A 23,998-nucleotide genomic window follows, 5' to 3' on the forward strand; every position below is an offset into this window, starting at 1 on the left:
TCACCTTTGAGCCTTCTTTCCTCTCTCTTCTCAGCTCACACATCCCATCTGTTGTATGAAATCCCCTGTACCCATCTTTTATACTGCTGTCTGAATAATCTTTTTAAGGCACCACTAAGATCATGTAATGTTGCTATTCAAATAAAGGTAAAGATTTTTCCCATGTCCAGAAAAAAAGGATAATCTAAAAATGTATAAATGACAGATCATAGCATTCAAAGTCCTGTTATCTGCTTCTAACCTACTTTACCATTAACAACCTACATATATCCCTTCAGATAATTTATATTCTAGCCAAAATATACTATGTTTTATTCCCAATTCTCTTCTTGCACTTTTCTGCTTAAGCGCCTTGCCTCTCATTATTCTCCCAAGTCCAGAATGTGCTCTTTCCCAATCTACATTAGTCCCTCTCTTTTTTTAAGGCCTCAATTAAGTCTTACCTTCTTCACAAAACTTCCATTGATTTTCCCCTTCTCTTAAAAATAAGTTCTCTTCAAATTTCTGTTATAACTTTTCTCAAATCTCTCTTTTGCACAAAATTCCCTCTTTCTTGACTTGTAGTTATTTTTGTGCATGTCATCTCTCTTCCTTGAGAGCAAAGAATGAATCCTAATTGTCACCATTTCTCTAGCATGTCGTTTACAGGGCTTTACATAATTTGGAGGTTTGATAAATGCTTGCTGTTGAACTGAATTACTTTTTGAGTACACTAGATTAGTACATTACCATATCAGAAATGAAGAACAACATATTAGCTACCATCCGGGTTATATAAAACTATGGATCTTCTGCACCTGGCATAGAGGTGTAACTGAAGACAATACCTGATGACTACAAGATCTTGGATGCATTCTCAAGCATCCAGAATAGCCCCAAACTTGGAAGCAGACAAAGAAAATTTTTTTCTATCAATATAACAAAAATCTCTGAGCACGTGGGAATAATGAAAACAACTGAGAAAACTCCAAGACCATACACAATGTGCTATGATTTGTGTTTTTGATCATAGGGAAAATAATATTCTAGTTAGCAATGTCTATAATAAACCAAACATTTTGAACTCTCTGACAAGAGTAATGACAGGAGACAGGAGAGAGAAAAAAGCCAAGTAGAAGGTGGGAAAAGAATTGTGGAGATTAGTAGCAGAGTAGGAGAGTAGCAGAGTAACCAGCTGTGGCAACAAGAGATGAGAAATGGTGAAGGAAATTATAATTATATATACAGAGCAGAAAGAAGCAAACATCTTGAGAAAAGAGTAATAGATAGCTAGTCAGGCAGGGCATGAGCTTTATCAGCCTGACAATCTGGAAGAGCACATAATAACACAGTTAAGGGGGCAAAGGAATGGTTGTGGATTCAAAAGCCCTGAGTTTGACTCGACTCTGGCACTTACTAACAGTCTCACCTTAATTAAATCATTTAACCTCTTTCAGTCTCAGTTTCCTCAAAATCTTAACTGTAACTGAGTTTAGTATTTTACAATCCTAATAAAAAAAAAAGAAACCACATGACAATTTTTAAAAATTAACTCTAAAAATTTGGCTTTACCCTGTGATCCTTTTATAAATGTCTAAATGAGTCCCTTGAGAGAATCAGAATAAAAGCAACTGATATATTTTTAAAATAATATTTTGGTTTTTTCCAGTTACATGTCAAGACAATTTTTTTTATTATAGCTTTTTATTTACAAAACATATGCATGGGTAATTTTTCAACACTGACCCTTTCAAAACCTTCTGTTCCAAATCTTGACCTTCTTCTCCCATCCCTTCCCCTAGATGGTAGGTAGTCCAAAACATGTTAAATATATTAAAATATATGTTAAATACAATATATGTATACATATTTATACAGTTATCTTGTTGCACAAGAAAATTCAAATCTAGAAAGAAAAAAACCTGAGAAGGAAAACAAAAAATGCAAGCAAACAATAACAGAAAGCATGAAAATGCTATGTTGTGGTCCACACTCAGTTCCCACAGTCCTCTCTCTGGATGTGTTGGCTCTCTCTCTCTCTCTCTCTCTCTTTTTTTTTTAGTTGGCTCTCTTCATCACCGAACAATTGGAACTGGTTTGAATCATCTCATTGTTGAAGAGAGTCACAGCCATTAGAATGGATTGTCGTAAAATCTTGTTGCCAGGTACAATAAATGATCTCCTGGTTCTGCTCACTCAGCATCAATTCATGTAAGTCTCTCCAGGCCTCTCTGAAATCATCCTGTTGGTCATTTCTTACAGAACAATAATATTCCATAATATTCATATACCACACTTTATTCAGCCATTCTCCAATTGATGGGCATCCACTCAGTTTCCAGTTTCTGGTCACTACAAAGAGGATTGCCACAAACATTCTTGCACATACAGGTCCCTTTCCTTTCTTTAAGATCTCTTTGGTATATAAGCCCAGTAATAACATTGCTGGATCACAGGGTATGCACAGATTGATAACTTTTTGAACATAGTTCCAAATTGCTCTCCACAATGGTTGGATTTGTTCAAAGTTCCACCAACAATGTAACAGTGTCCCAGTTTTCCCATATTCCCTCCAACATTCATAATTATCCTTTTCTGTCGTCTTAGCCAATCTGAGAGGTGTGTAGTGGTATCTCAGAGTTGTCTTCAATTTGCATTTCTCTGATCAATAGTGATTTGGAGCACCTTTTCATATGACTAGAAATACTTTCAATTTCTTCATCTAAAAATTGTTTGTTCATATCCTTTGACCATTTGTCAATCAAAGACAATTTTTAGCATTCATTTTTACAAGATTTTAAATTCCAAAATTTTTTCCTCTTTCTCCTTTCTCCTCTTTTTGAAATGGTAGACAATATGAAATAGGCTGTATACATGTGCCAATATAAAAGAAGAAACAACACAAAAGGAAAAAGAAACATGAAAAAGAATAAATGAAAAAAGTATACTTCAATCTGCAATTTTTTAGTCCATCAGTTCTTATCTGGATGTGAATAGCAGTTTCCTTTGTGAGTCCTTTGTACTTCTCATTCATAGATGATGCTGATCCTGTGTATTTGATACTATGTACAATGTTTTCCTGGTTCTATTCATTTCACTTTATCAGTTCACACAAGTCTTTCCAGGTTTTTTTTAAACAACACAATAGTATTCTAATACATTCTTATACTATAGCTTGTCCGACTATACCCCAGTTGATGGGAATCCCCTCAATTTCCAATAAGGGCTAATACAAATAGATTTACACATGTGGTTACTTTTACCTTTTTTAAGATCTTTTTGGGAAACAGATCTGATAGTGATATTGTTGGATCAAAAGCTATACAAAAAAACTATGCTCCTGAGCACCTAACCTTTCAGTGTCCTGCCTTTGACACACACTGATTCTGTGACTCTTGGCACTAAACCGCTCAGCTTCTTAGACAATGTCTGTAAGGCAGTAAAATGCATTTGTAATGGGGATTCCCTCATTGAGAATTCTTTCCACATGGTTCCAAATTGCTCTTCAGAAAGGCTCTCCAACATTTATAATTTTTTTTTTATCTTTGCCAATCTGATAGGTGTGAGATGTACCTCAGACTTGTTTTAATTTGCATTTCTCTAATCAAAAGTAATTTAGAGCTCTCCTTCATTTGTCTATAAAGAGCATTGATTTCTTTTTCTGAAAACTACTTGTTCATATCTTTTGATCATTTATGAACTGGGGAATGCCTTCTATTTTTATAAATTTTACTCTGTTCTCTATATATTTGAGAATTGATGTCTTTATCAGAGAAACTTCCTATAAAGATTGTTTCCCAGATTTCTGCTTTCCTTCAATTGCATTGATTTTGTTTGTGCAAAAGCTTTTTAAGTTAATATAATCAAAATGATTATTTTATATTTCATAATGTTCTCTCTCTCTAGTTTGGTCTTAAACTTGTAATTCATTTAACATTTCCTTTAAGTATTTGGATGCTAAGATTATGTGATATTAAATTATGATACACTTAGCTCTTCTTAGCAATTCAGTGATCCAAAACAATTCCAATATTCTTGGGATTGAAAATGCCATCCTCATCCAGAGCGAGAACTATAGAGACTGAATGAGGATAGAAGCATAGTATTTTCACTTTTTTGGTTTGTTTTCTTTTTCTTCCTCATGGTCTTTTCCTTTTTGATTTGATTCTTCTTGCACAATATGACAAATAAAGAAATATGGTCAAAAGTATTGTATATGTATAATCTATAGCTTTATGATTATTTTCTTGGAGAGGGGAGAAATAAGGGAGTAAGGGAGAAAAAAAATTTGAACACAAAATCTTACAAAAATGAATGCTGAAAATTATCTTTACATGTATTTGGAAAAAATAAGATTTTTTAAAAATTTAAATGCTATACCATTTGGTGCTTATAATGTTTATTATTGATATTACATCATTGTCAATGGTATTTTTAAATTAGATCTATTTTTACTTTTGCAACCCTGTTTTTTTTTAAACAGCTAAAGCCCAATAGATTCTGCTCCAATTTTACTCTCTGTGTGTCTCTGCTTCAAATGTGTTTCTTGTAAACAATATATTGTAGGATTCTGAATTCTGATACACTATGCTATCCACCTTCCATTTTATGGGAGACTTCATTCCATTTATACTCACAGTTATGATTACTAACTATGTATTTCCTTCCATGCAATTTTACTTCCTGTTAGTTCTTTCTCTCCTTTCACCCCTTTCTTCCTTGACAGTGTTTTTGCTTTTGATTAATGCCTCCCTAGTCTGTCCTCTTTTCTGACAGTTCCCTCATAAATACTTTTTTGCTTAATATCTTTCCCTCTTACTTTCCTGTCAGGTAAGATAGATTTCTGAATTCAACTGATTGTGCAAATTATGCCCTCTTTGAGTCAGTAATGATGAGAGTTAAGTTCAAGAAATGTCTATCACCCACCCTCCCATCTTTCATTGCAGTGTAATAGATTTTTTTGGTGCCTTTTGATTGTGGAATAATTTGTTTTACCTCTTCTTTCCTTCTGAACCTAATAAGCCCTCATCCTTTAGTCATTTTTTAATGCCATCTCTTCAAATATCCTTTGTTTATGTATATTCCTTCTAGCTCTACTATTAATGGTGTAATGACCGCGTATTTAAAATCAGCCGGAGTCAGGAATTCAGGTTAAGGGAAAAATCTTCAATATTTATTGAAGTGAAGAGGTGAATAAAGATTGCAATAGCAAATATAGGCAAGAAAGATTGCGATAGCAAATATAGGCAAGAAAGATTGCGATAGCAAATATAGGCAGTTGCGACAGGAAGCCAGCTAAGAGAGAGCGACGCGAGCCGAGCCAACCGTGGCAATGGCAATCCCAAAAGCCTCTCCTCCCCTTCTTTTTCCACTCCCCTGCCTCTACCCACCAAAATCGTCATTTCCTATACAACACATCAGGACTTGCACAAAGAGTGGGTGGGGACCATTCTTTCTCCAAGCTTATATATTAATAGAGTATGGTCCAATTACTATTTAGCCTCATGTGCTTGGGACCTCAGTGCATCAACTCAAGCCTCAGCCCATTACAAATGGTATAATTTTTAAGAAATGCAAGTGTTATCTTCCCATGTAGAGATATAAATAGCTCAGCTCCATTGAATTCCTTATGTTTTATTTCTTCTTTTTACTTTTTTTTTTAGGTTTTCCTTGATATTGTAGATCAAATTTTAAAATTCAATTCTGGTCTTTTCCTTGTGACACACTGAAATCCTCCCAAATAATGACCATATTTTCTCTTGATGCATTATGTTTAGTTTCACTGGGTAGATGATTCCTGCTTGCAAATTTAGCTCCTTTGTTTTCTGGAATATCATGTACCATGATCTCTAATCTTTTAATGTTGCAACTGCTAAGTCATATATAATCCTGATTGTGGCTCCCTGATATTTATTTGAATTGTTTCTTTCTGGTCACTTGCAGTATTTTTTTTTCCTTGACCTGATAGTTGCATAAGTTGGCTATAATGTTCCCTAGAGTTTTTATTTTAAGATTGCTTTTTTTCTTTCTTTTCATTTATTTATTTGCAAAGCATATGCATAGGTAATTTTTCCAACATTGACCCTTGCAAAACCTTTTGTTCCAAATTTTCCCCATCTTCCCCCCATCCCATCCCTAATGGTAGGTAGTCCAATACATGTTAAATATGTTGAAATACATATTAAATCCAATATATGTATACATATTTATACAGTTATCTTATTACACAAGAAAAATCAGATCAAGAAGGAAGGAAAAGAAAAACTAAGAAAGAAAACAAAATGCAAGCAAATAACAACAGAGAGTGAGAATGTTATATTGTGTTCCATACTCTGTTCCCATGGTTCTCTCTCTGAGTGTAGATGGCTCTCTTCATCACTGAACAAGTGGAACTGATTTGAATCCTCTCATTGTTGAAGACAACCATGTAGGAGTGCTTTTCTGAAGTGACTAATGGATTCTTTCAAAGCCTATTTTGCCCTCTGATTCCAGGATGTCAGGGAAGTTTTCCTTGGAAGTTTCTTGAAAGATGTTGTTCAGATAGTCCTTTTGATTATGGCTTTCAGGTAGTCCAGTGAATCTGACATTGTCTTCCCTAGATCTGTCTTCCACCTCCATTGTTTTTGAAGAATTTTAGATTTTATTCTATTTTTTTTAATTCTTTTGAATTTGATTAATTCTAATAGTCATTAGCTTCCATTTGCCCAATTCTAACTTTTAAGGAGTTGTTTTTCTCAGATTTTGTACTTCCTTTTCCATATGGCTAATTGTATTTTTTAAGTTGTTTTCTTCAATGGATTTTTGTATATCCTTTTGCATTTAGCCAATTCTGCTTTTTAAGCAGTTGTTTTCTTTTTTCCAAACTATTGTGTCTTTTTTTTTCATAATTCTCTTGTATCACTCATTTTTTCCAACTTTTCTACCTCTCTTATGTGATTTAACCCTTTTTTGACTTCATCTATGTGTTCTTTCTGGGATTGAGATGACTTCCCATTTTTCTTTTTCTTTTTCTTTTTTTTTGCTGAGGTAATTGGGGTTAAGTGACTTGCCCAGGGTCACACAGCTAGGAGGTGTTAAATGTGTGAGCCCAAATTCAAACTCAGGTCCTCCTGACTTCAGGGCTGGAGCTCTATCCACTGTGCCATCCTAGCTGCCCCAATTTCCCATTTTTCTTTGGGGCTTTGCCCATAGGTGTTTTGACATTGTTGCTGCCTTCTGAGTTTGTCTTGATCTTCCCTTTCACCACAATAACTTTATGATCATATTCTTTTTTGTTGTCATTTTTTGCTCATCTTTTGGGGGCTTTTTCCTATCATTTAAATTTGAGCTCTGCTTCTAGTAGAAGGGGCACTGTCTCAGGCTTCTTGTGCCACAAGCTTCATTTGGGCCCTAGCTATTTACCTGGTATTGTATTGATGCTGCTCTGAGGCCCATGGGATACCCTCATATTTGGTGCTGTCCTGAAGGAGTAATGTGGGGAGGGGCTGTCACTGCTGTATAGAGAGGTCTGGTAGCTTACCTGATGCTGAGCTGGGGTCCTAGTATTAGTGCCTGGCTGAGGCCATTGGGGTGGTTATGTGTTTCCTTGGGGATACACTGAAGCACATGGCAGGAGGCTGCCTGTTTGCCTGTGGTTATACTGAAGCACATAGCAGTTCTCAGAGCCAGAATCTTCACATTCCCCTGGTAATGCTGAGGTATGTGAGGGAACCTGGTGCTCCACCACAATAGGGCTCAGGATCTCCCACTGGGTTGCTGAGGTGGCTGCTGGCTTGCTTGCTGTCTGGAATGCATTCTCCTTTTACATATATAAGACAGACTTGGGCCAAAAGACTGTTTCATCCTTTCTTCTTGCAGGTTCCAATTTTTGTTTGTTTTATTTTGGGGCAATATTTTATGGTTGCTTGGGGATGAATATGGGAGAGTTATAGCAATTTACTGCTTATTCTGCCATATTGGCTCTCAGAAGTCCTAACTCTCCATTTTAAAGAAAGATAGCCTCTGCCTTGAGGTACTGTTTAAAAGTCAGTATAGTGAATTCAAGAGACAGACTCAAAAAGTTATCTAGCTTCTAAAAGGGAAAATAAAAGTTGCAAAGGGGGTGGAGAAAGGGAACTTCTTTTTTTTTTTTCTTTAATTGTTTTTTTTATTTAAAACTGAACTTAACAAATACTCCAAACAAGCAACCAAAAAAACAACTCCACATAAATATTTTTGTACAAAAGATAAAACAGAGCAAGAAAATTGTACATGAGAATATGGATCTCAATTTCATACTACTTGCTTTTTATAAAGGATATAATAAATTCAATCTATCACTTGTTAACATTTCATTTCACTTTTATTTGCATTGTCATATTTACTCTCATGCCATAAGCTTTAGTTTCTTTTGTTTCTTCTAGGATATCTATTTTTTTTGAGCAACCTCCTCTTCTGATTTAATAAGAATTTGTTCCTTTTCAATAAGTATCATTTCAATAAAGCAAGGAGAACTTGCATATGGATTGATTTGACCATGAGTCCTGAAAGTATGCCATCACATTTTGGGAGCCTTATTAACCTGGATATGCTCAATGACAAGAGAATTCACATCCAAACTCTTCAGTTCTGTGTTACTCTCTGCATTTTTAAGCATATGCAGCAAGAACTCAGCACTCTTTTTGGGCCACCGACTCTGTGTCCATCCCCATTACTTAGCCTGAGCATACCTGCCAACTCCACCATTATGTTGGCGGAAGGGAACACATTGTTTCTTCAGCGTGACATCTTTCAAATAATTGGTAGCTTTTCAGATATGCATGCACTTGATAGCTTGGTTCTTGAAGTGGACCCGGCGATTTTAGCCCTTTGACTTACATGATTTTGTGGAGTTCTCTGCATTGAGAGAATACCTCATTATTTTAAATGATGACCTAGAACGATTCAAGGGCTCAACCCATCACTTCTAAAACTATCTTTCTTCTCTACTTAAAAGCTCTGAGGAGCCATATGGAGTTGAGAAAGGAGAAACAGGAAGAAGCATCTTTCAGAGAAAGGGACAGAATGCTGAAAACAAGGTTGCTTGGGCCAGTTGGGAAGAGGAAGTTTGCCTGGACAGAAAGTGAATGAATGAAATCTACTTGGACTATAAGAGATGACAATAATTGACTATCATCTTTTTCTGTTTGAGTTCCTTTGTGGGAACCTGAAGCCCCTTCTCCCCGAAGGAGAGAAAGTCTGTTTACTTTGTCTTTATAAACAATGTTAAATACTGGGCCATTTTGCTAGTGGGAATACAGTTGGGAGGAGGAAACCAATGGGGAAAGTTTCCAGGAAAAGAGAAATAATTTTCACAGAGGAGGTTTGTTTTTTTTGATAGAAGCCTATTTGTTGCTGGGCCTAGGAACTAATTAGAACTTAAAAAGGTTTAAGGACCTTTTGATAATACATCCTAGAATGGGAAAGAAAAAAAGTTACAGAGGAGTGAGGGGATAAATAGGAATACTTAAATAAGCATCAATAGTAACTCCTCATGATACATGTAAGAGGAAACAAAAGTACTGGGTTATTAGTCAGAAGGTCTCAGGGTGCCAATAATACTCTATATTTAAAAAAGAAAAACAAACAAACATTATTTATCTACCAAATTTGACAGGGTATTCTATAACTAAAATCTATTCTCCCTCTACAGACAGGAGATAAATATATTTTATTGGCAGCCCTTTAGAATTAGGAATTGATTATTATGTTCATCTTAATTAGTATGCCTTTAAATGTTAAATGACTAAATACAGTCATTGTATATGTCAGGATGGAGTTCTCCTCAGGCCCAATCAATATTTTGACAAGTCACCATCACTTTGTTCATGTTTCTTCATCAGTAAAATGAAGGTTTTGGATGTCATTTGGAGGTTCTCTTTGGAGCTCTAATATACTATAACACTTGTACTGCAAAAACCTTTGAACAGATAGGAAGAACTATTTAAGCCCTATTTGGATATTTTTGTTTTTCTGTCTTGTAGAGGAAATGAAGGCTAACAGACATTTCAATTTCAGCATCTCTGAAAGACCTGCAAGTACCACTCTGAAATTATGCCAAACAGTCCAGAAATCTGAGGATATATAATACAATATTGATCTAAATCATTTATTCCAACATCTGATACTATCTACATCTGATACAACAAAGTACAACTAATGTCTATAATCACGGCTCTGAGTGAAGTGACATAAACATTAAAGACTAGAATCAGTACTCAGTAGATTAGGAGTCAAAGAATATATAACCACAGTCTCAAAGCCCCTTGGTATTAGATTCTCTCCTTATTGGTGGAGATTAATCTTCTGAACCGGTATCAGGAGTGGGCAGAGTTGGCAAAGTTGGAAGAGAACAGAGTCTTCTCCAAGTTTTTTGTAGAGATTTTTTTTGGTTTCTCTTCTAGACTCTGAACTTTGGACACTTCTGAGTTTTGAGAGGAAAGGTGGAGGAAACCTCTCCCTATCCTTCTCCCTCTCTTCTCTTTCTAACGTGCAATTGGGGTTAAGTGCCCAAGGTCACACAGCTAGTATGGAGTGTCTAAGACCAGATTTAAATTTATATCCTTCTGGCCCCCAGTCAGTATTCTATCCACTCCACCACCTAGCTATCTTGGAGACCAATCTCATTTCGCTTTGCTGTAGAAAAAGACTCTGGGAATACATGAGAAGAACTGACAGTTTCCTTTAAGACCCTGTCCTCACCAGAGACTTTTGATAACTTCCCCTTAAGTGAGATCAAGCACTCTTTTTGATTGAACTGAATTACTTCACTTCCAACTGGAGAACTCATTAATTCTGCATTATCTGATATATATTTTTCCATATATATTTTGACTTTTATTTTGTTATAATTTGGATAAATCCATTTGTTACTATGTTACTGAGTACTATGTGGGTTCACTATGGAGCTGCTATTTGCCAAGGGACAAAGCCCTTTAAGATGCAAAGTTTGGGGTCCTGCTTTTCTTCCCTTCACGCAATCAGAATTAGCTTGAACCTGAAAACTTAACTCCTAAGACTAACAATATGTAAGGAAACAGAGAGATATAACTCTTAATTTGGTATTCCATGAATCTGAGGACAGCAGAGTGACTTCTACTCCCACTTTCTGCTTCCCTTCTTTTAGGAATTAGAGAAGAAGGGTGGAGTGGGGCTGGGAGAGAAGAGGTTTGAGATATCTACTCTGCCTCTCTTCAAGACACACGATGAAACTTCCATGTTATGTGTGAGGGGATGCTCTTACAATATGAGCCCCTTACTACATCTATTCCCAAGTGTATCTTATTCAAAAAAACTCTTATTTCTAGAAAATCCCAGACAAAAGTTTTATTAGATAATGAAACTATAGAATCTCCAAATAAAAACTAAAAATGACAGGAGGAATGTAATCTTGCTCTATACGAATTAGGACAATTCAGGAAAGGCGAAATTAGAAAGGAAACATCATTAAAATCGTTAAATTAATAACAGCCCAAATAAGTGAACATATATTTTAACAGGTGCGAAACTAGTAGGACAAACACTTATAAACTTGCTTGAAAAAGGAACTAAGACTGGGATGACCAGCACCAAGTCACAACCTCTCTGGGCCTTTTCCTTCATCTGGAAAATGAGAGGATTGCATTGGATAATTGTTGATATCATTTCTAGCACTTGCAGAGTCTATAATTAACAAGAATGTGAATAAGCTACTTTAAGATCCAAAGAAATAAAAGGGATGTTGGTAAAGATGCAGAGAGGAATCTCTATCTGAGTCATGCTAATTCAACACATCCTGGAAAAGTAAATAAGATAAATTCCATCTCCTTATAAAACCAATCATTTGTTGAAATTTTATCCCAGAAGTGAAATAATATTGTATATGGATCTTTAAGAGAATCCATTTTAAGAGAGCTCTTGAACCTTAGTTCAAGAACTCCTGACTGGACATGAATAAAAACTTTTTCCAGGGGCTACAGGGTCTTAGAGAACCATATAAAACAAAGATATGAGCAGCAAGAGCACAACAAATAGTAGCGGGTTGGTTTATATATCAAATCAGCCTTTTCTGCTTCTCTTTTCTCTCAATAAGCAAGAATTTTCATCAATCTACCTTATAAGCATGTTATTTAAGAAATTCCATTTTCACATATAAACATTAGAGATGTGGATGAAGAGATGGAATAGTATGGAAGAGTAGTTCTGTAATATATTAAGAGCCACTAGTGATTAGGTCATAAACCAAGAAAAAATAATCAAAAGTTTGGTTTCTTCTAAAGCTTATGGCACATAATGTGGCCACAATATTTTTTAACTTCCAAGCATCATTTAGTTTCTATTGAATTTTTTTCTACTGCCTGACAATTAAAGCTTCCTGCAGGCAATAACATTGTTGCTTCAGGCTGATTAGTACTACAGAATAAAGCTTTGTTTCCTATCGTTTTTGCTTCTTAACCTGAAAACTGGAAGGTATTTTTGTTCTCTATTCCCTAATTCCAATTGAATTATGGGCAGCTAAATGGTGCAGTGGATAAAGCATTGGGACTGGAGTCGGAAAGATTTGAGTTTAAATCTGACATTAGATGTGTGTTCAATCTTTTTTTTTTTTCAGTCCTGTTCAAATTTTTGTGATTTCATTTAGGATTTTTGTGGCAAAGATACAGGGTCATACAGCTGGGAAGTGTATGTGTCCAGATTTGAACTCATGAAGATAAGTGTTCCTGACTTCAGGCCCAGTACTCTATGCACTATAATACCAATCAGCAGCCATGTTATGACTCAATCTCTATTTGACTCAGGTCTTAATCTGTAAAATGGAGATATACAGGAGAAAGATATGGCAAACCACCCCAGTTTCTTTGCCAAGAAAACTCCACAGACAAGTCCATGAGGTCATGAAGAGTTGGACACAACTGAATAATAACAACATACTGTATACTTACATAATGTGTGTGTGTGTGTGTGTGTGTGTATAAAATCTCTGATAGCATTAATCAACTTCTTTTTTCTTCCTCTACATCCTAAACATAGGAATTTTTCTTTTCTTCTTTTTAATATTTTTTAAACTTGCATCCTTAGCAGCTAGTACAGAATATGGCATATAACAAGCACTTAATCAATACTTGTTGAGTGACTGAAGGAAAAGGAAATGGTCATCAATTAATGGCAGCCAATATACATTTGTGGAATGCATGTTATGCATATACATGACAAATAATACACAGTTTACATTTCTTCCTTAGCTGTATATTTAATTTAATACTTATACTCTCAAAGTATAATATTATATGTTATTATCTGTGCTATATATTATATATTTTGTATGTCCTATGCATTTGGTCTAACATATATAACCTTGCTACTTGCAGTAAGTATTAGGTTTCTGAATCTGATTTATGTATCTGGTCTAGTGCATGAAAGTCTAGAGTACATGTTATGTACTTGCATATGTACCACATATTTAGTTTAATTATCTAGGATTGAGTTATATATTACATGATGGTTATGCTGTGTGCTTACAGATATACTCATCTATTTGGTATGATTCAAGGAGACAGTCATTTTTTTTAACTGGGAATATGAAAAAGCACATATGTGCTTGTATGAGGAAACTAAGGCAAGCAGAATTAAGTGTCTTGCCCAGGGTCATACAGCTAGTAAGGGTCAGATTTAAATTCAGGAAGATGGGTTTTTCTGACTTTAGGCCAGGCTCACTATCTACTGTCTTATCTAGCTGCTTTTAAAAAGCTTACAAACTTAACATCATAACAGACATCTCCAAAGGGGAACATTCACAATATTCAATCTCTCCTAAACCCAGTTTTTCCTTTTTAGAACTAGTGGTTTCTTGGCCATCAAATCCAACTTAGTAAAAAATATTATTAGTACAACTAGCATTTAGTGAATATATGGTAAAAAAAAAAAAAGATTTCATGCATTGTGGATATAAATAAAATCAAAAATATAAATTGACATATTTTTTAAAATGCAAATTTAGGCATTGGCCTTTACAAAATACTGGTTACTCTTAATTTTGATATTGCTTTTATGCTTAAGCTGCAAATGGAGGTTGCCCCAATTCCATTAAGCCTAGTACTAACATATGTTTAAGCAACAAGCTGAGAAGCTCTGCTCTCCAGGTGTCACTATATTTAACACATAAATTGACCCAATTTTTTTGAGGGGGACCCTTTTAACCTTATGAGATCAAATGATAATCCATGAAAAAAATGTTCTTATATCCTGCTTCTTCCCCTTCTATAATAGGAAGGAAAATATGAGATCATGGATTCAGGTTTATTTAGAATAGATAATATAATTTGTCAGAAAAGGTGACCTTGTAGTTATTTTTACAGCAAAGCTATTCCATTTGATTTACCCCTTGCAATTCAAAAATAAGCAGTCAGATATAGTGGCAACACTGTAGGCTTACTGGTACTAAAAGGCAGGTACAAACTTCAGAAAAGCAGAAGGGAACTCCAACAATTCTTACATACTTTTACCATTTCTCATATTACATGGTTCTAAGACTATCATTCTATTTGACCTTCACTGACTATATGCCATTTTATCAATGTCCTTAAACTGTAGTACCCAGAAATTATCACAATATTTCAGATGTCTCTGGACTAAGGAAGAGCAGAAATGGACTATAATTTAATTTGTTCAAGACATTATACCTATAAGTACACATTAGCTTTTTTTGGGAAACCTTGCAGTACTTTTGGCTCATATCACATTTACAATCAACTGTTAGGTCTTTTTTTCCACATGAACCATTTTCAAGCCAGAACTTCCCTATACTATATTTATGTAACGAAATTTTTAAAAATCCTTAATTATAACCCGTTATATTTATTCCTATTACATTCCATTATGTAATTTTCTTCCATTATTCAGTCTAAGATTTCGCTGACTCTTGATTTTTGTCGCTCAATATATTAACTAAAATACATTGCTCTGTTAGACAATCATGAAATCTTAAAATTAAATTGCTTTAGCAGTTCATCACATGTACAATGCACACACAGACATAATTGCTTATTTACATTATAATAGTCCATGTTAATTTTTAGAGCTGGGTGTTTGCTAAAAAAGTAATCCTAAAATGAGACTAAGCTTTTAAAGAGAGGAAAAAAATATTTTTAATGACTCTTAAAACCTAACAATTTAAAATGTGACACAAGACAGCCAAAACAAAATGTATACTTCTCAGAAAGGTATGATAACTTACTAAGAGAGTACCCTGTTCTACACAACCTTGAAAATGTTTTGCACCTTCTCTAAGACCTGTCATAACAGTATTTGAATGACTGCTTCTTTCTGCTAATTATTTTCAAATTGGGGACTTTAAAGCTTATGGAACCTACATACCTCTCCTGGAGTGGGAAGAATAAGCATATTAACTTCACAAAACAATATGGAAATTTGCTGCCACGGCCAATTTAGTCAAATTCAGAAAGCTCTGAAGCCAGAATCTGTTTATGACCATTATACAAAAATTCTAGTGGACAGCTCTGAGTATTTTTAGCCTTGTAGGACATTACAGACTAGCATGTCATATTCCTCCATGTCATACTAATGCATGTTCAAGGATCTGTGTTCCAAATGAGGAAAAGCATAAGTGAAGAAAGAAAGGAAGGAAGGAAGGAAAGAAAGGAAAGGAAGGAAGGAAGGAAGGAAAGAAGGCTTTAAATGATAGAAGAGTTTACATTTAAAGTCTTTCTTTCTATCTTATCCAAGAGGCAATAGAAGCCATTGCCACCTCCTAATTAAGAATCAAGTGAATAGGAGAATGATATAGTCAAATCATTCTTACAGAAATTCGTTTTGGTAGCAAAATGGAGCAAGGGGAAGCTTGGGGCAAACAAACCAATAAGAACGATATTGTAATAATTTAGTAAAGGAATGAGGAAGACCTGAACTAAGATGATAGATTCATGCATACAGATAAGGGGTCAGAAGTGAGAGATGTTGTAGAGGTGAAAACCCCCAAGATTTGGCAATTGATGGAATGGGAGGTGAGGAAGACTGAGGCGTGTAAGACCAGAAGAAAAAACTGGGAAATTAAGTTTGTATGTTATATATTTCATACACCCCACTCATCAACTTTTCTATTTTGAGGACTATTTACTTTGTAGTATACTTTGAGATATGCTATGGGTAGGTTCCCTTTCTTCTCCTTTTCATTATTTTTCTTGACATTCTTGACTTTTTGTTCCTCCAGATCAATTCTGTCATTATGTTTCTTAGATCAATCAAGTAGCCTTTTGGCACTTTGGTATGGTACTGAATTAAGTAAATTAATTTATGTAGAAATATAACTTTTATTGTATTAGGTTGGCCTAATCATAAACAAGGAATATTTCTTCAATTATTTGAGGCTTTTTTTTTCTTTAGAGAATGTTATGTACTTATAGTAATATAGTTACCATTTTTGTCTCCATGAGTAGATACTCAGATATATTTACATAGCTTGTAGTTATTGTGAATAGAATTTCTTATTTCTTCCTGTTGGATTTTGTTGATAATATAGATAGAAAAGCTAATGATTATTTCATATCCTATGTGTTTATTTCATATTCTACAACTTTGGTGAAATTATTCTTTCAATTAATTTTTAATTAAACCTTTTAAGCTCTATAAACAGACCATCATCTCAATTACAAAAACCAAGACTTTTCTCTTTGCCTATACTTCTTAAATTTTTTTCTTGCTTTTTTTTTGTCTATAGTTAGCATTTCTAGCACTACATAAACTAGTAGTGATAATGGATATTCTTTTCTTTATTCTTGTTTTAAATAAAAAGGCCTTTTTTAGAGGTCTCTTTGGATAGGTATTATTTATTATACTAACAAAAGGCCTATTTAATCCTGTACTTTTAGTATTTTTAATAGAAATTGGTATTATATTGTATAAAAAACTTTTTGAGAATCTATTGATATAATTACCTGGTTTCTATTGTTATTGCCATTAATATAGTTCCTGCATTCTTGGTTTAAATCCAATCCAGTCATAATTTTCTAAATACATTGCTTCTGTGTTATTATTTTATTAACACTTTTGTATTAATATTAATTAGCCATAATAACATACTTTAACTTTATCTCTCTCTGGTTTAGGTTTCAAGATGATATTCATATTATAGAAAAAATTTAGTAGGATCATTTATTTTTCAGTTTTTACAAAGTTTATGTAATATTGGAATTAGCTTTTTAAAAATATTTCATAGAATTCATTTGTAAAGCCATCTAGTCTTGGCGCTTTTTCCTTTGGGAGTTCATTTATAGTTTTTCAACATTTTCCCCTCTGAAACTGAGTTATTTAAATTCTCTATTTCTTGTTCTATTAATATGCATATTTTATATTTAGGTATTCATCCATTTATTCCAATTTATCTACTTTATTATCACAGAACTGGACAAAACAATTTTTGATAACTTCCTTTATTTTGCATTCAACTGTTAATAAGTCTCCTTTTTTGTTTTTCATAGTAGAAATTTAGTTTTACTCTCTTTTTAAAAATCAAATTAAATGTGGATCTATTTCATTAATTTTTTTTAAAATCTCCTATTTTTATTTATTGCCCCCTCTCTTTTTTTTTCCCATTTTATCTCCCTTAATTTTAAAAATCTGTTGGTATTAAATTGAGGTGTATTGCTGCTAAGTGACTGATGATTGAGTAATAAATAGATGAAAAGAGAAACATTTTTGTATGAGACTGTTAGCTATAAGTATAGTAAATCAGAATCAGATGAATGATAATACTAACAGTCTCCAAGAACTAATGCTGCTGGTCAAAGGCCAAGGATATTGGTTTGAAGATTCTTTTGGCTGTACCCTTAAGGTAGCTGTGGATGGCAGTAGTACTACAGTAGTTTTGTCCTCTCCGACCCTTGCTACCTTGGATCCAAGGAGAAAAAAAGGGAGGAAAAGTAGGAAAAGAAAGAAGGAGAAGGAGAAAGAGAAGGAAAAAGAAAGAAGAAGAAGAAAATAAGAAAGAAGAGACTGTCATTTTCTATCTAGAAGAGACAACTGGGAAATTTGAAGGGGAAAATAGGTAACCCAAGGTGCATACTCAAACCCCAATTCAGACCATAGTAACCACATCTGCAGAGAAGGATGGCCTTTTTCAGATGTCTAAGGACCACTTTTATCTTACACTTGATTTTCTTCCTTATTTACATTTAGTGGTAGGCAGTTGTTTTTCTCAGCTAGAAGCATCAATTCTTTAAAGATTTCCCGGGTTTTTGTGGAATGAATAATTTACAAACGGTGAAAATAATTCGTCTCAACTCCATTTGCTTGATATTTTTGCAGCCCATTCTTGATTGTCCTTTTTTTTTCTTTGCTAACTCAATCTGCACCAAAGCAAGAATAGTGAGCGAGTGTGTGTGAGAGAGTAAGAGAAATGCAAAGGACCGCAGAAGAGACACAAGTGGAGAGGAGGGAGAAGAGGAAGGGGGAGGGCAGGATGGAACCCCAAAGTGGCCTCAGGTGCACCATGATGCGCATGCATGCACTCACACTCACTTCTGCCTCACTGAGCTGCATCCCCAGCAAGAACAGCCCAAAGGTAACTGATTTCTTCTTCCTCCTCACCTCCCCAATTTTCATATTCCATATTTATATTTCAGATTTAACCTTTCCTTTACTCTCAGTATATTTCCTTTTGGATTCTCAGCATATTTTGGGAATTGGCTCACAAACTCCTAGCTTGAATATACAATAATAAGCTTTTCAAGTGAGAGCAGATTAACCTGGAAGTGACTGATATTTGTCCTTTGTCCTTAAAGCTGAAGTCCTAGTTCCCAATCGATGGGATCATGGAAGACGAAGGAACACGAGAGGCCTTGTTCAAACCCCTCATTTTATAGGCGAGTCCACGTGAGACTTAATTACCTGCCCAGAGTCCTATACATAGTAAATGATGGAGTACAAGATTTTAACCAAAATCCTGACTCCAAAAACAACTTTCTACTGCACCACCCTGCTCAAACACCCTTCATTATGATATTGATAACCAATGTACAATGGAACAAGAAGGAGGCCTAGCCTAAGTATAAAAAATACAAGATTCCTAAGGAGAACAGGGATCTGCATAAACAAGACCAGACCATGCTATCCTTAAAAATAAATTATCTTCATTCCAATAAAAGCTACAGGATTTCACACTGCCTAGTTAATTATCAAAATAGCTTCCGGCTTAGATGTTAAAGTACTGCCTTTAAACTGGGAACTAGGAGTTTACTTTTTGACTAAGACTTATTTTCTTGCCTCTCCAAAGTATCCTGAACAAATACATGTTTGTTGAATGAATTATTAAATATTGAATTTTTCAGACAATAGTTTTTGATCATCTTAACTGAACAATTAATTGAATTCTATATAGGCTTGATAAAGCAGAAAAATTGTTATATTGTTATATACAATTACAAGATATCTGCTCTTTAGGAGCTGACATTACATTAAGATACCACTTAGTTATAAAGATAGGTTTTCAGTTAAATCTTGGATTCTCCTCTAATTTTCTAGCATACACTTTTTTCCCAATCTTTGCCCTTAACCTGGAAATACTCTGAATCTGAGACACAATCTTTGCACTTCTGAGGTTATACATACAAGTACATCACAGTTTATTTAAAATTTCCACATTTTATAGATATTTAAATATAATTTATTTATAATTTATCATTTAAATTTATATATAAATTTATAATTTAAATATAAATAAAATAATTTAAATATTGTACCAAAAAGACAATATCTTCCTTAAATAAACTGCTAGATAGTTAGGGATTTGTGACTATCACTATAATGTATTATTTTTCATCTAACAGGATTTCTTATATTTATAGCAGTCAAGTATTAGTAGACTGCAGTCAGGAAATGGAATAATCCTATTATGCATAATCAGATATTACGTTATTTGTTAAACATGATTTTTATTTTCATATACCTAGTCAATTGGTTAATGTAATCCAAATAGTTTTTATTTGGAATTAGAAGCTAGGAACCTTAGGCCTCACTACAACAATAGCCTTCCTCACTTACAATGTTCAGTAAATCAGGTACTTAATTAAGAGTTGTTAACCTGACTTCATCTTGACTAAATTCTCCACAAGTGATGGTGGCAGTCAAGGTAAACATATCCATAGTAAAGAGCCTATTAAGGGTACAAATATAGAGTCCTTTATACTCCAAATACTAATACACATTATTTGTATTTTTAAAATGTGTGTATTTTTAAAAATATATATCATTTATATATAATTTATTCTCAAGGGATACTTACTTCTGTCATCTATGACTAAGACATCAGCCTAATTTATATAACCATAAAATCATATCATATTAGAGTTGGAAGGAACCTTTAAAATTGAGATTAGATAATCTTTACAGATGATGAAACCCAGAGAAGTACCTTGGAACAACTTGTCCAATGTCACATGTTAGTAAGTTTTACAGCCAGGTCATGAACCAGATTTCCTGATGTTAAAATTAGAAGCACCACACATGACGTGTTACCAGAGCATCAAATATTCCCAATACATGGATTTTAGTAAGTATCTACAGTCAGTGCCCTAAGTTTCAAGAGCAATTCTGGAGAATGTATTCCTACAAAAGCAGATCATAAGTTAAGATTGTGTAAAGTTGTAAGTGAAGGTGAGGTGAAATTAATAGAGGCACCTCTTTAAATCTAAATCAGATTTAAGTATGAATGACTTCAGAGGGAGAAGGGAGGTTCTAATTGGCTTGAGGTGTTCCTGGGTCATAGCTACTCAGTAAAGATTCCAGAAAACTGAAAACAATTTCCCTTACCTGGAAGCTAGCAGAATCTCAGTTACCAGTTCATCAAACATTTCAGGGTCTAAACTGCCTGAATCTCAGTCTACTACTATGAAGATAGAGCATTCCATCATCATTAGAGATCCATTAGTATTCTCCTCTTAAACAGACACTGTCCGTTATCTTCCTTAATTCCCAGGATCTAAGACATTCAACAATAAGGAATAAAAAGACAACATAGGCAAGAATTCATCCCATGCTAGCAAGCTTAAGGTGAATAAGATGAATGTAAGTGCCTTAGGAGCTAAGGAGATGGAGTACAAAGATACAGACCATGAGAGGGTCTCTGGGCGAGGGGTGGGGTTGAGAGGATGCTGCAGTTGGTGGAGGACAAAAAGAAGACACAAAAGATATATATTTCATATATTATGCAGAGCAGCTAGATGGCACCCTAGACTAGAATCAGGTCTAGAATCAGGAAGACCTGAGTTCAACTGCAGCTTATTACTGCAGGACACTGGGCAAGCCCCTCAACCTCATTTACCTCTTTTTTCTTTTCTATAAAATAACCTGGAAAGGGAAATGGCAAACCACCCAGCATCTTTGCCAACAAAAACCCAAATTGGGTCATGAAGCCCTGGACTGAAACAACTGATCAACAACAACCTCTTAAACCTATGATTGGAGAAAGTAGATTTTTACAAGGGATAAAATTGCCTAAAATACTTTCATAAACAAATCTATATTTGATACTTCACATTTGTCCTAGGATCTAATAGATTGGAACAAAAGAAATCAAGGAAATGGTTTAAGAAGGATGAGCTAGTCAACAGTACCAAATAAATTAAGAAGATCAAGGAAGACAAAGGCTTAAGAAAACACATTGGGATTTATTGTGTACATAGTCACTAAAGAAATAACATGAAGTTCCCTTCAAATCTGTCTGCTATAGATAATGTTACTTGGAGTGCATTTCTTTCATACTGTATGCCATAGGTCTAATCACATCATGCTACTGAAAAAAACTTTCAGTGATTCTCTGTTAGGTCTAACACAAAATGCCAACTCTTTAGCTTATTAAGCTGGCTTCAAAAGGGATGACCAGGAGCAAGCCTGGGCAACTGAACAAAGATAAAAGGTAAATAATTGCTTAAGACTTTGATTATATCTCACTGATAGGTACTCGTTGTCTGATTCTTAAATCCCTGAGATAGTTTGGCTAAGGTGGTTAGGGATATAAATGGCAAGCTGGAGCCATGTCAGAGAGAAAACAGATCTCCCAGAGTTTGATAGCTGAGACAAGAGACTTTGGTCCTTGGTTAGTGAAGCCTATATACTGGCACAGTTCACAACGGATCAAATTCTCACATTTCCTGTATCCTCAGCCTCAGGTATGGCAATGGTGATGAGGTCAACAACTTTTTCTTAACTTTCTTTTTTCAAGAACTAAGTGTTTATTATTATTATTATTATTCTATCATTTTCACTATTTCCTTCCATTTTTAGCAAGTTAAAAAGCAAAACAAAACCAAAAATCAAATCCTTCAATGGATATTTACACAGACTAGCAAAATAAATCCCTATGATAGCCATGCCTTTAAAAATAAGTTTCTTTTTTCATTCTAAGTTCATCAACTATTAGAAGTTTTCATCTTCATTCCTGTGAACTCATGGCTTATAACTGTGCTGATCATAGTTCTGAAATCTTAAAAAAATTTTTTTTCTATAATGTTCTCATTAAATAAATTGTTCTTGTACTTCTATTAACTTCATTCTTCATCAGTTCATAAATATCTTCCTAGTTTTCTCTGAAATTGTCCAGTTCATCATTCCTAATGTCACAATAATATTCCATTATATTTCTACACCACAATTTCTTTAGCCTTTTCTTAATAGGTCTCTTAGTTTCCTATATTTTAGCTAAATTTTCTGGCACATTAGATGGGATAAGCATGAGTAGTGACCATGTAGCAAAAGTTTTTGAGCCCTATATGTATCCTAAGGGTTAGCAACTTTTTTTACTTCTCTTTTCTACAGCTGTGATCTCAGGATTCAAGTCTCTGCTTTCTCCACATCATCCTCTGGAGCTGTGACTGATCTATCAGCTCCCTTTTTGCTGGCCCAGGTTGCAACTAAGAACTACAAAAATCTTGACTCAGTTCAACCAGTGGAAATATTTGTACCCACCAAAGTCAAAAACAAAGGCCCAACTTTTAACCTTGCTAAATGTCAAAAATTACTCTTGGGTACAAATTTTATACACATTTTCACATGTTTTATGTCCCAGTCAAACAACTACAGTTAGTCCCTCTACATTGCAACTTTCCCCATTGTGATTTTGATCGATTACTGGTTACTATAAGAAACTAAATGGGAATTTGGGAAAGTTTTGCAGAAATTGCAGATGATACATAAAGGCCAGCAGATGATACAGAGCCTATAACTAAATACTTAACCCAGATTTTGCAATAAGGTATTGTAAAAGAAAAAGAAAAATTCGGACTTTTTCTCTAGTATGAAAGGAAGGTCAAAAATTTTTATAAGAATTTTCCAGATTGTGGGGGTGCCATAACTCTTATGATATGGAAGGAATAACTGTACTAGTTATTCACCAAATTTAATATCGGGTATCCTACTTTTGTCTCTTCAGGCTGTATCTTACATGCCCAGAATATATCCTTTCTTATTACTCCATCTCAGAATCTTTATCTTCATTCAGATCTCAGCTTAGCTGTTACTTCCTACTGGAAGCTTCAATCCCCCAGTCTTAAATATCTTCTCCCTCATCAACTTACTTTGCATTTTCTTAATCTGTGTACTTTTTGCATCCCTCCCCAATCACAGTAGAAGATAATCTCCTTAAGGCTAGAAGTTATTTTATTTTTGTTTCTCTCCAAAATGTGACATAGTGCTTTACACATAAGTGCTTAATAGGTCTTTCTTGACAAAAATTGATGTTAAGAAAAAAAAAAATCTACATAAGCACAGTAATGCTTTTCTTTATGTTTTCTATCTGATAGATTTCCTGGATGAAAGGATTTCCACATATAAATAAAGATTGGTGACGCAGAAGGAAATGGAGGTCCAAGATTCTAAATCCAATTATTCACTTCCTGAAAGTGTGAGAACCAGGGCTACTAGAAATACACATTCTGACATGCACAAAGAAGAACTCAGAAGAAAAATAAAGCTATAAGTAGAGATAAAAAGCTTTTCTCATTTCTGAACTCAAAAT

General features: G+C 34.4%; 1 protein-coding gene and 1 pseudogene across 1 annotated transcript in view; both read right to left on the reverse strand.

The window, feature by feature from the left end:
* Positions 1–23,998, reverse strand: part of FRMD5 (FERM domain containing 5) — a 374,150-nt gene that overhangs the window by 216,936 nt on the left and 133,216 nt on the right. The window lies entirely within an intron of this gene.
* Positions 1,082–10,124, reverse strand: LOC127549321 (60S ribosomal protein L17-like; annotated as a pseudogene).

The sequence above is a fragment of the Antechinus flavipes genome, chromosome 2, assembly GCF_016432865.1.
Source record: "Antechinus flavipes isolate AdamAnt ecotype Samford, QLD, Australia chromosome 2, AdamAnt_v2, whole genome shotgun sequence".
Lineage (NCBI taxonomy): Eukaryota > Metazoa > Chordata > Mammalia > Dasyuromorphia > Dasyuridae > Antechinus > Antechinus flavipes.